At 41.8% G+C, this 12,418-nt stretch overlaps 1 protein-coding gene across 1 annotated transcript in view; it reads right to left on the minus strand.

Annotated features, from left to right (window-relative positions):
- col5a3a (collagen, type V, alpha 3a) overlaps positions 1 to 3,241 on the minus strand; it is a 266,668-nt gene extending 263,427 nt beyond the window's left edge. The window contains exon 1 of the mRNA XM_061905224.1: positions 3,022 to 3,241. The gene's annotated coding sequence lies outside the window, so the exon portion shown is untranslated. The remainder of the gene's footprint in view (positions 1 to 3,021) is intronic.
- Between the last annotated feature and the right edge of the window lie 9,177 nt (positions 3,242 to 12,418).

A 12,418-nucleotide genomic window follows, 5' to 3' on the forward strand; every position in this document is an offset into this window, starting at 1 on the left:
CGACAAGATACGCTCCTGTACTTGGTATCATTACAGTGGATGTCAGGTCACCCATGGAGTTGATTTACATTGTGAAGCCGGTGGTCTATTGTATCCTCCTACGGTGTGTAGTGAAGCATGTTTAGCTATTCCTCGTCCTCCAGTGATAATGCTACTTATATATATATATAATGTAGCAACAGACACATTCATAACAATATTTAATATATTTTGAAGGGGTTTTTTGCCAACTTCCTGTAGATTTTTGCTGAAAGAAGTGAGTTAATGAAAATTGGGTCTAAGTCAGACTTACATAGGAGTTTTTGTTTCATGTCGCTATGACATTCCTAACAGAAGTTACATGCAGTTTTGTCTGTCATTTTTTCCTAGGGGGCGCTAGAGCGCAATTTTCATTTTGGGGGATTGGTTGCTTAATATGTTGGGAAGGTTTGCTATACCGACGTGTGTGTCAAATTTGGTGAGTTTTGAAGCATGTTAAGGGGGTCAAATTACAGCGCGTAGGTGCGGAATAATAATAAAACACAGCAGTTTCAATAGGGTCCTTGGCCCCTTTGCCAGGGGCCAAGGACCCTAATAATAATACTGAATAATGACACATTTTTTAGGGCCCTATTGAAACTGCTGTTTTATTATTATTCCGCACCTTCGCACCCTAATTTGACCCCCTTAACATGCTTCAAAACTCACCAAATTTGACACACACGTCGGTATAGAAAACCTTCCCAACATATTAAGCAACCAAACCCCAAAAATGAAAATTGTGCGGTAGCGCCCCCTAGGAAAAAAAACAACAACAGACTGCTCGTAACTTCCGTTAGGAAAGTCGTAGTGACATGAAACAAAAACTTCTATGTAGAACTGACTTAGACCTACAATTCATAATTTTACTTTCTCGGGCAAAAATCAACAAAAAGTTGGCAAAAACCCCTTCAATACAAAATTTTCGCAAAAAATGCTATTTTTGCCTCTTTGAACTGTAATTTGACCCCCTTAAAATGCTTCAAAACTCACCAAACTTGGCACACACATCATTACTGGCAGAAATTGCGATCTAATGAAAAAACTAAACCCGAAAATTAAAAAATGCGCTCTAGCGCAATTTTTGAATAAAACACAGCAAAAACTGCTCAGAGGAAGAAAACACAAACAAAATTGCTTGTAACTTCCAGTAGGAATGCCGGAAAGACATGAAACAAAAACTTCTATGTAGGTCTCACTTAGACCTACATTTAGATGATTGACATCCTTCGGCAAAAATCAACAGGAAGTTAAAAATTACCCCTTCAAAATAAAAGTTTTGTAAAAAACCCGTCACCTTTTTCAAACGTAAACTCCTCCGAGTGCGTTTGTCGTTTCGGCTTCAAACTCGCACAGGAGAGAGATTGAACCCTTTTGATTAAAAACATCCAACAAAGTTTTGATTACTGCTCCGGTTTTGATTTTACGCGCCTTCAAAGAACCCCTGCGCAAAGTTTCCTAAAAAAATTTCATTTTTGCCTCTTTGAGCTGTAATTTGACCCCCTTAAAATGGTTCAAAGTGCAAGTTAAAGCTCTACTATGCAAAGCGAAAGCCATTTATCAACAACATCCAGAAACGCCGATCTGTAATTTGACCCCCTTAACATACTTCAAAACTCACCAAATTTTACACACACATCAGGACTGGCGAAAATTACCATCTAATACAAAAAAAATAAACCCCAAAAGTCAAAATTGCGCTCCAGCGCCCCCTAGGAAAAAACCCAGACAAAACTGCTCGTAACTTCTGTTAGGAATGTCGTAGAGACATGAAACAAAGACCTCTATGTAGGTCTCACTTAGACCTACATTTAGATGATCAACATCCTTCGGCAAAAATCAACAGGAAGTTAAAAATTACCCCTTCAAAATAAAAGTTTTGTAAAAACCCGTCACCTTTTTCAAACGTAAACTCCTCCGAGTGCGTTTGTCGTTTCGGCTTCAAACTCGCACAGGAGAGAGATTGAACCCTTTTGATTAAAAATATCCAACAAAGTTTTGATTACTGCTCCGGTTTTGATTTTACGCGCCTTCAAAGAACCCCTGCGCAAAGTTTCCTAAAAAATGTCATTTTTGCCTCTTTGAGCTGTAATGCAAAGCGAAAGCGATTTATCAACAACATCCAGAAAGGCCGATCTGTAATTTGACCCCCTTAACATACTTCAAAACTCACCAAATTTTACACACACATCAGGACTGGCGAAAATTACCATCTAATAAAAAACCAAACCCCAAATAGTCAAAATTGCGCTCCAGCGCCCCCTAGGAAAAAACCCAGACAAAACTGCTTGTAACTTCTGGTAGGAATGTCGTAGAGACATGAAACAAAGACCGCTATGTAGGTCTGACTTAGACCAAGGCTTGGCAGAGGCCAAAGGCGGACCCGACCAACGCTGCTTGCAGCTTTAATTATTAATTTTTTTGGGACCGAAACCCTTTGGGGTCCCCGGGATCATAACTGAGTGGAGGAATAAATGTATATTTTTAAAATAAAAATTTTGAAAATGGCCCCCGCTTGCTTTGATTTTCCAGTGTGTGTGGCCCTCAGTGGAAAAAGTTTGGACACCCCTGCCCTAGAGTAATAAATACCACATTGAAAATGACACACACACACACACACACACACACCTTTGCAAGTAATTGCAACCAGAAGATTGCCTCATTAACAAGGCGGTGGTAAAACATGCCAAATGTTCCCCCCCAAAAAAAAGGAACCAGAAGTGAGTCAGACTCCGATAGACGACCACAGTGTGTGAGCACCCAAAACAGGAATGTCTCCTTTTTAATTTCTTTTTCTCAAACCAACGCGAAAACCTTTAGCGTCCAGGCGACACCGCCGGCACGCACACGCCAACGTGACGTCAGACGTTTGCGCCGCCTGGAACCCGCACGAGTCAAGCCCGGACCGTCCCCGATATCATCATCACTAAGTACATTTTTAAAAACATCACTTTTGTTGATTTTTTTTTTGACTCCTGGCGCGTGTCCCCGGTTATACTTTACCTGCGTGAGTGGCGGTCAGGTGCAGGAGTAAAAAAGCCACAAAGGGTATGGTCCTCTCCCTAAAAAGTGCTCCATCTTCCCCAAAGCCTTGGGACTCTCTCTCTCCCCTTTCCTCAAGCAACAGTTCCAGAAGTTCCAGGAACTAAGCACTAAGTAAAATTAATAAAAAAATACATATATTTACAAAAAAAAAAAAAGCCAGTGGGTTCTTTCACTAGCTGTTTTTTTTTTTTTGGTCGGGGGGTGTTGTGATGTCTCCTCGAGATCCTCCCAGAGACTTCTCATTCAGTTTCTCCTCCTCGCCATCACTCCCTCCTTCTCACCCCTCCCATAAGGTGGGAGTGAAGAGGAGCGGTCCAAGCTCCGGAGGAAAAGCCCCCTCTTGTCATAAATCACCTTTATCACCGGATAATTTGTTGAGTCTCACTTCTTTATCCGCAGAATTGATCACCTTTGCTGTTCGGATCCGCTAAAAAAAAGCGTGGGATTTGCTCGGTAATTTGAAAGAGTTGCGGTAATTCCACAAGGCAGCTGTCAAAAGTGAACAATATACTGCATTGTAGAGATTTTTTTTTTTTTATCATCTGCCATCTAAAACTGAGCCTCATATTCATCTCTGAGGCATAGCTCGATGCGGCTGGGTTGACGCTGGCGAGTGACGGCGCCGCAGGCTGAATCCGCTCGGCTTAAAGGTCAGAATATTTGGTGCGCTTGCGTGTCAACAACACCCGGCGAGAAGCATTAGCGAAAAAAACGCAGCTTGAACACACCGTCCTGTTGCAGAAAGACTGGTCGCCTGTCCAACGTTCTCATGTTGATTAAATGTAATATAATTAGGGCTGCGCAACGATTAAACATTTTAATCGAAGTCAATCGCACTATTTCTCCGATTAATCGCGATTAACTGCATTGTATACGCAAAGCCCAATAATGAATTCAAAAGTAGTGTGTAGTGCACCTTTATTGGAATATTCTCCCACATGAACAAAAGCGCCAAAACATTTGTTGTGCAAACACAATTTAAATCAGTCCTTGTTAAACAGTAGCAGTTAAATAGCATATTTTATGAAAATCAACTCAAAACATGTAAATACAAACATTTAAGCTTATTGCCACTGCCAGGGTATTTAAGTTATCCTGTTTGTTATGGAAAATAAATATAATCTACGTACAAATCTCTGAGCCACAATCATAACATCTGAACAGGCAATTTCTGAGGTAACAGCAGAAACATATTTTTTTTATTATGTTTAAAAAACCTATATTATAGGCAGTGGGCTGTTTTAGGGGATTTTTGATCAAATTATCCGTAGTAGCAATATTAATAATGTCGTGTTTATTCTGCGTAGTGCACTTAAAATAATTATGACCATATCTAGGAATTGATATGATGGGAATTTTCCGATTGTTTGCTTGGTGCTTTGATAAACTGAAGGCATCATATACATGGTACTATATTGTGATGTTATGAGCCAGGGAATAAAAGAACTACCCTACCCAGCATGCAACAGGAGTGAGGAGCATGCGCGGTAGCCCGGTATAGGTTGTGTGTCGCCATGACGGCATCTTGTATGTTGTGATATGCACGCTCTGAAAGTAAACGTTAAGAACTCAGCCAACACTCCTGGTCTGCATTATTCATAAATAGACAGACAACACATATATAATCCGCTGCTTCACAGGCCGCTGGATGTAGACGGCAAAGTATTCCCATGCTAGCTAGCATGCGTCATTCAGTCCAAAACGGCCCGATCTATCCACATCCAGAATTGTCTGGCGGTCGTAAGTGATCCTGGAGTGACCACGCTGTAAGCCAGCCAGGAAATTTGCAGAATTGTCCGGTATTTTTGCCAAATGTTCCATCTTTACCAAGAGCCCCTCGACGCCATCTTGTTAAGAAAAGGCGTTAACAAAATAAAAGCATGTAAACAACGTACGCAAATGTGCGATAAAACAATTGTCGGCGTTAATAGATTGATGAGTTAACGCGTAATTAAGGCATTAATTTGCCCACCCCTAATATATATATATATATGAAAAATGTACAACTCAATACAGAGTAGGATGAAAAGCTACATTAATACAGTGCATTAAAGAAAAACTAGATAAGGCATGCGTGTGAATGCTCCCACACTGAATCTGAACTGAAATGCTGACAGAATGTACAAATCACGTTTCCATATGAGTTGGGAATTTGTGTTCGATGTAAATATAAACAGAATATAATGACTTGCAAATTATTTTCAACCCATATTCAGTTGAATATGCTACAAAGATATTTGATGTTCAAACTCATAAACTTGTTTTTTTTTGCAAATAATAATTAACTTAGAATTTCAAAGTAGTTGGAAAAGGGCATGTTCACCACTGTGTTACATCACCTTTTCTTTTAACAACACTCAATAAACGTTTGGGAACTGAGGAAACTAATTGTTGAAGCTTTGAAAGTGGAATTCTTTCCCGTTCTTGTTTTATGTAGAGCTTCAGTCCTTCAACAGTCCGTGGTCTCCACTGTCGTATTTTACGCTTCATAATGCGCCACACACTTTCCATGGGAGACAGGTCTGGACTGCAGGCGGGCCTGGAAAGTAATCGCACTCTTTTTTTATGAAACCATGCAGTTGTAACACTAAACTTGCTGAAATAAGCAGGGGCGTCCATGATAAAGTTGCTTGGATGACAATATATGTTGCACCAAAACCTGTATGTACCTTTCAGCATTAATGGTGCCTTCACAGATGTGTAAGTTACCCATGCCTTGGGCACTAATGCACCCCCATACCATCACACATGCTGGCTTTTGAATTTTTGAATTTTGCGCCTATAACAATCCGAATGATTATTTTCCTCTTTGTTCTGGAGGACACCACGTCCCTCTGTTTCCGAATATAATTTAAAATGTGGACTCGTCAGACCACAGAACACTTTTCCACTTTGCATCAGTCCATCTTAGGTGAGCTCGGGCCCAGTGAAGCCGGCGGCGTTTCTGGGTGTTGTTGATAAATGGGTTTGGCTTTGCATAGCAGAGCTTTAACTTGCACTTACAGATGTAGCGACCAACTGTAGTTACTGACAGTGGTTTCATGAAGTGTTCCTGAGCCCATGTGGTGATATCCTTTACACACTAATGTCGGGTTTTGATGCAGTACCCCCTGAGGGATCAAAAGTCCGTAATATCATCGCTTACGTGCAGTGATTTCTCCAGATTCTCTGAAATTTTTGATGATTTTACGGACCGTAGATGGTAAAATCCCTAAATTCCTTGCAATAGCTCGTTGAGAAATGTTGTTCTAAAACTGTTCGATAATTTGCTTACAAATTGGTGACCCTCGCCCCATCCTTGTTTGTGAATTACTTAGCATTTTGGTAGCAGAAAGAAACAACCCTTTTTTGTGTGAGTGGGTGTGGCTGGGTGTGAATGGGGGAGGGAGGGGTTTTCTTTGGGGGGGTTGATGCACTGATGGAAAGTGTATCTTGTGTGTTTTTGTGTTGATTTAATAAAATAAAAAAAAATAAAAAAAGACATGCACCTGGGGATAGGTTGATTGGCAACATTAAATTGGCCCTAGTGTGTGAATGTGAGTGTGAACGTTTTCTGTCTATCTGTGTAGGCCCTGCAATGAGGTGGCAACTTGTCCAGGCTGTACACCACCTTCCGCCCGAATGCAGATGGAATTGTTGCGATCCGCTGCTCGGATCGTTCCAGATTGTTGTTTTTGTTCCATTTCGGTAATTCGACCTCCTTATTTCCTGTTTAGTCTGGTTACATATCATTTCCACCTGCTACTCTTGGTTCCGGCACACCTGTTTTACTAATCACCATCCTTATATAAGCCAGCCCTTTCTGTTCAGTCATTGTCAGACTTGATGTCTTGTGTTTCATTCTATTACTCGCTAGCTCTCGCTCTGCAGTTTATTTAATTCCTAGCTTTCATGCTAGTCATTTTGTTTTCCCTTTTCGTGCCTTCGTGCCAAGTTTAGTTTTTTCTATTCATATTCCTAGCTTCCATGCTAGTCCCATTTGTTTGCCTTTCCTATTAGCACCAGTGTTTTTGTTCTAGCCTGTTTTATTAGTTTAATAAATCCTTTATTTCTTTAAAAAAAAAAAAAAAAAATACTTAGCATTTCATGGAAGCTGCTTTTATACCCAATCATGGCACCCACCTGTTCCCAATTAGCCTGCACACCTGCGGGATGTTCCAAATAAGTTTTTGATGAGCATTCCTCAACTTTATTGCCACCTTTCCCAACATATTTGCACAAAAAAAAATATATGTTTATCAGTTTGAACATCAAATATGTTGTCTTTGTAGCATATTCAACTGAATATGGGTTGAGAAGGATTTGCAAATCATTGTATTCTGTTTATATTTACATCAAACTAAATTTCCCAACTCATATGGAAACGGGGTTTGTACAATTGTTGTCCTTTAAAGTGGACATTTTCCCAACTGAGTACCTCCGACAACAAAACTAAACCCTGCGGAGGACGTTGGTTCCCAGAAGGATCTCACGGACGCCCAACTGGGACGGAGAGTCCATCTCCCGGCAGACACGTTGAGGTTGACCCGGCGTGTAAACACCAGAACCCTCCAACCTCCAACTGTCGCCCGGAGCAGCTTAGCCGGGCCGAGCGGGTCGGAGCCACGCCGCGCATTCCTGGCGGCTTTTGGCAGGTACTTACCAAGAGTCCGGGGGACGGTCTGGGCCACACGGGTGAGAAATACTTGTGCTGTGTACATTAGTGCATGGTGCTTTGGGGCGGGGGGGGGGGGGGGGGGGGGGGTCATTTATTTGACAAGTCCACAACAAATGTAAAGCCGTTCATCCCTCCTCCTGCCAGCAGCCTGTCGCCTTCCATTAATCACAACTATTGTTGGTATAATGCGCTGGAACCTGTTGGGTCCAAGGCGGTCTACGGGGCTTTCGAAGAACCGGGTCAAGCTGTCACCGTCATAAAACCGTGTCTGGAGAGTACATGAGATGTTTTATACGACAAATATTAAAAAACGAATCGTATTAGCTAGTGGCTCCAAATCATTTTTAATCAGATGACTGTATTTTCCGGACCATAGGGCGCACCGGCGATGAGTGGGTGTAGTAAGGTCTATTTTCGTATATAAGGCGCACCGGATTATAAGGTGCACTGCCGATGAGTGGGTCTAATAAAGTGTATTTTCATATATAAGGCGCACCGGATTATAAGGCTCACTGCCGATAAAAGGGTCTAGTCAGGTCTATTTTCATACATAAGGCATACTGCCGATGAGGGGGTCTAGTCAGGTCTATTTTCATATATAAAGTGCACCGGATTATAAGACGCACCGCCGATGAGTGGGTCTAGTCAGGTCTATTTTCATACAGAAGGCGCACAGGATCATAGGGCGCACTGCCGATAAGTGGGTCTAGTCAAGTCTATTGTCATATATAAGGCGCACTGCCGATGAGTGGGTCCAGTCAAGTCTATTTTCATGTATAAGGCGCACCGGATTATAAGGCGCACTGCCGATGAGTGGGTCTAGTCAAGTCTATTTTCATATACAGTATAAGGCGCACCGGATTATAAAGTGCACTGCCGATGAGTGGGTTTAGTCAAGTCTATTTTCATATATAAGGCGCACCGGATTATTAGGCGCACTGCCAATGAGTGGGTCTAGTCAGGTTTATTTTCGTATATAAGGCGCACCGGATTATAAGGCGCACTGCCGATGAGCGGGTCTAGTCCGGTCTATTCCCATATATAAGGCGCACCGGATTATAAGACGCACCGCCGATGAGTTGGTCTAGTCAAGAGTATTTTCATATATAAGGCGCCTGCCGATGAGTGGGTCTAGTCAAGTCTATTTTCATATATAAGGCGCACCAGATAATAAGGCACACTTCCAAAGAGTGGGTCTATTTTCACATATAAGGCGCACTGCCGATAAAGGGGTCCAGTCAGGTCTATTCTCAAATATAACGAGCACCGGATAATAAGGCGCACTGCCAATCAGTGGGTCCAGTCAGTTCTATTTTCATATATAAGGCGCACTGGATTATAAATTGCACTGCCGATGAGTGGGTCTACTCAGGTCTATTTTCATATATGAGGCGCACCAGATTATAAGGCGCACCGCCGATGAGTGGGTCTAGTCAAGAGAATTTTCATATATAAGGCGCACTGCCGAGGAATGGGTCTAGTCAGGTCAATTTTCATACAGAAGGCGCACTGCCGATGAGTGGGTCCAGAAAAGTGTATTTTCATATATAAGGCGCACCGGATTATAAAACGCACCGCCGATGAGTGGGTCTAGTCAGGTCTATTTTCATATATAAGGCGCACTGCCGATGAGTGGATCTAGTCAGGTCTATTTTCATATATAAGGCGCACCGGATTATAAAACGCACCGCCGATGAGTGAATCAAGTGAGGTCTATTTTCATATGTAAGGCGCGCCGGATTATAATGCGCACTACCGATTAGTGGGTCTAGTCGGGTCTATTTTCATATATAAGGCACACCGAATTATAAGGTACCCTGCCGATGAGTGGGTATAGTAAGGTCTATTTTCATATATAAGGCGCAGCGGTTTATAAGGTGCATTGCCGATGAGTGGGTTTAGGCAAATCTATGCTTGTATATAAGGCGCACCGGATTATTAGGCGCACCGCCGATGAGTGGGTCTAGTCAAGTCTATTTACATATATAAGGCGCACCGGATTATAAGGTGCACTGCCAATCAGTGGGTCTAGTTAGTTCTATTTTCATATATAAAGCGCCCTGGATTATAAGGCACACTTTTTTTTAGAACTCTATTGGACATTGTGACTTTTGGCATTAGTGTTCCTGAAAAAAAAAAAAGATTTTTACAACTAAATGTGTATATATCATTTACACACACATACACATTGGCCCCCCTGGACACATGCAGGCGAGGGTTCCAACGTGAAAGCTTGGAACATTTGATTTAAGAGGAAAAACACACCGTCCACATAAACGGATCACTTTTAAATCACGGCTTCCTCACGGGATTACACATTATATGATGAAATGAGACATATATTACAAACCCTGTTTCCTTATGAGTTGGGAATTTGTGTTTGATGTAAATACAAACGGAATAATCAATAACTTTAGAATTTGATGCCAGCAAAACGTGACAAAGAAGTTGGGGAAAGGTGGCAATAAATACTGATAAAGTTGAGGCATGCTCATCAAACACTTATTTGGAACATCCCACAGGTGTGCAGGCTAATTGGGAACAGGTGGGTGCCATGATTGGGTATAAAACCAGCTTCCCGAAAAAAGCTCAGTCTTTCACAAGAAAGGATGGGGCGAGGTACACCCCTTTGTCCACAACTGCGTGAGCAAATAGTCAAACAGTTTAAGAACAACCTTTCTCAAAGTGCAATTGCAAGAAATTTAGGGATTTCAACATCTACGCTCCATAATATCATCAAAAGGTTCAGAGAATCTGGAGAAATCACTCCACGTAAGCGGCATGGCCGGAAACCAACATTGAATGACCGTGACCTTCCATCCCTCAGACGGCACTGTATCAAAAACCCACATCAATCTCGAAAGGATATCACCACATGGGCTCAGGAACACTTCAGAAAACCACTGTCACTAAATACAGTTTGTCGTTACATCTGTAAATGCAAGTTAAAGCTCTACTATGGAAAGCGAAAGCCATTTATCAACAACATCCAGAAACGCCGCCGGCTTCTCTGGGCCCGAGATCATCTAAGATGGACTGATGCAAAGTGGAAAAGTGTTCTGTGGTCTAAAAAGTCCACATTTCAAATTTGTTTTTGGAAATATTCGACATTGTGTCATCCGGACCAAAGGGGAAGCGAACCATCCAGACTGTTATCAACGCAAAGTTCAAAAGCCAGCATGTGTGATGGTATGGGGGTGCATTAGTGCCCAAGGCATGGGTAACTTACACATCTGTGAAGGCACCATACATGCTGAAAGGTACATATGGGTTTTGGAACAACATATGCTGCCGTCTTTTTCATGGACGCCCCTGCTTATTTCAGTAAGACAATGCCAAGCCACATTCAGCACGTGTTACAACAGCGTGGCTTCGTAAAAAGGAGTGCAGGTACTTTCCTGGCCCGCCTGCAGTCCAGACCTGTCTCCCATGGAAAATGTGCGGCGCATTATGAAGCGTAAAATACGACAGCGGAGACCCCGGACTGTTGAAGGACTGAAGCTCTACATAAAACAAGAATGGGAAAGAATTCCACTTTCAAAGCTTCAACAATTAGTTTCCTCAGTTCCCAAACGTTTATTGAGTGTTGTTAAAAGAAAATGTGATGTAACACAGTGGTGAACATGCCCTTTCCCAACTACTTTGGCACGTGTTGCAGCCATGAAATTCTAAGTTAATTATTATTTATTAAAAAAAAAGTTTATGAGTTTGAACAACAAATATGTTGTCTTTGTAGTGCATTTTGAACTGAATATGGGTTGAAAAGGATTTGCAAATCATTGTATTCCGTTTATATTTACATCCAACACAATTTCCCAACTCATATGGAAACAGGGCTTGCACACATGACATGCAGGGAATGGCCGTGCTTACAACAGTTTTGCACCACGGACTTGTCATGGAAAAGTCTGGGATGGGAGGAAGTCATGCAGCCGAGAGAATGCCACTGTCAGCACAGTTGCAGAGAAGGGAAATGCCAGTATGGTGATAATTCCAATCATTGGACATCAAAAGCCTAAGTGTGGTCTAAAGAAAGGAGGCAGTCAAACAAACAGACTAAATAAACCTGAGCTCGGCCTCCTGCAACCCACTTGGGGTGTTGGGGGTGGTGGTGGGGGGGGGGGGGGGGTGCAAGTTACTCATCAGCTCCACAGACTGGGGCGGGGGAAATATAAATAGTCTTTCAACACCAAGTTTGTTCACTTTAAATCAACGATTTATGTCTGTTTTCAACACAAATGAGTAAATCAGATTGTTGAGAGTGACTGCCTTGTGACACAAATACTTGTCTTTGGCTCACGGGAGTCATGGTGAGCTGATAGTGCCGAGGAGAATTAAGAGCTTGAAAACACACTTCAGTCGTGAAAATCTCCTGTTGGGCCACGCTTGGCCGTGCCGGTGAAATGCGTTAAAGGACAAAAAGAAGTGGATTGGAAAAAAGCAGTGTGAGGCCATTGTTCAGTCGAGACTTTGAAATACTGTGAGTTTGAGTGTGTGTGTGTATGTGCGTGTATATATAGATATATACACACATAAATATATATATATATATACATATATACACATATGTACATAAACACATACATATATACATACATATACACATACATATATATATACACATATACATATATATATATATATATACAGTATATATAGATATACACACACATATATACGAATTATCCACACATATAA

This window comes from Nerophis ophidion, linkage group LG07 (genome assembly GCF_033978795.1).
Source record: "Nerophis ophidion isolate RoL-2023_Sa linkage group LG07, RoL_Noph_v1.0, whole genome shotgun sequence".
Lineage (NCBI taxonomy): Eukaryota > Metazoa > Chordata > Actinopteri > Syngnathiformes > Syngnathidae > Nerophis > Nerophis ophidion.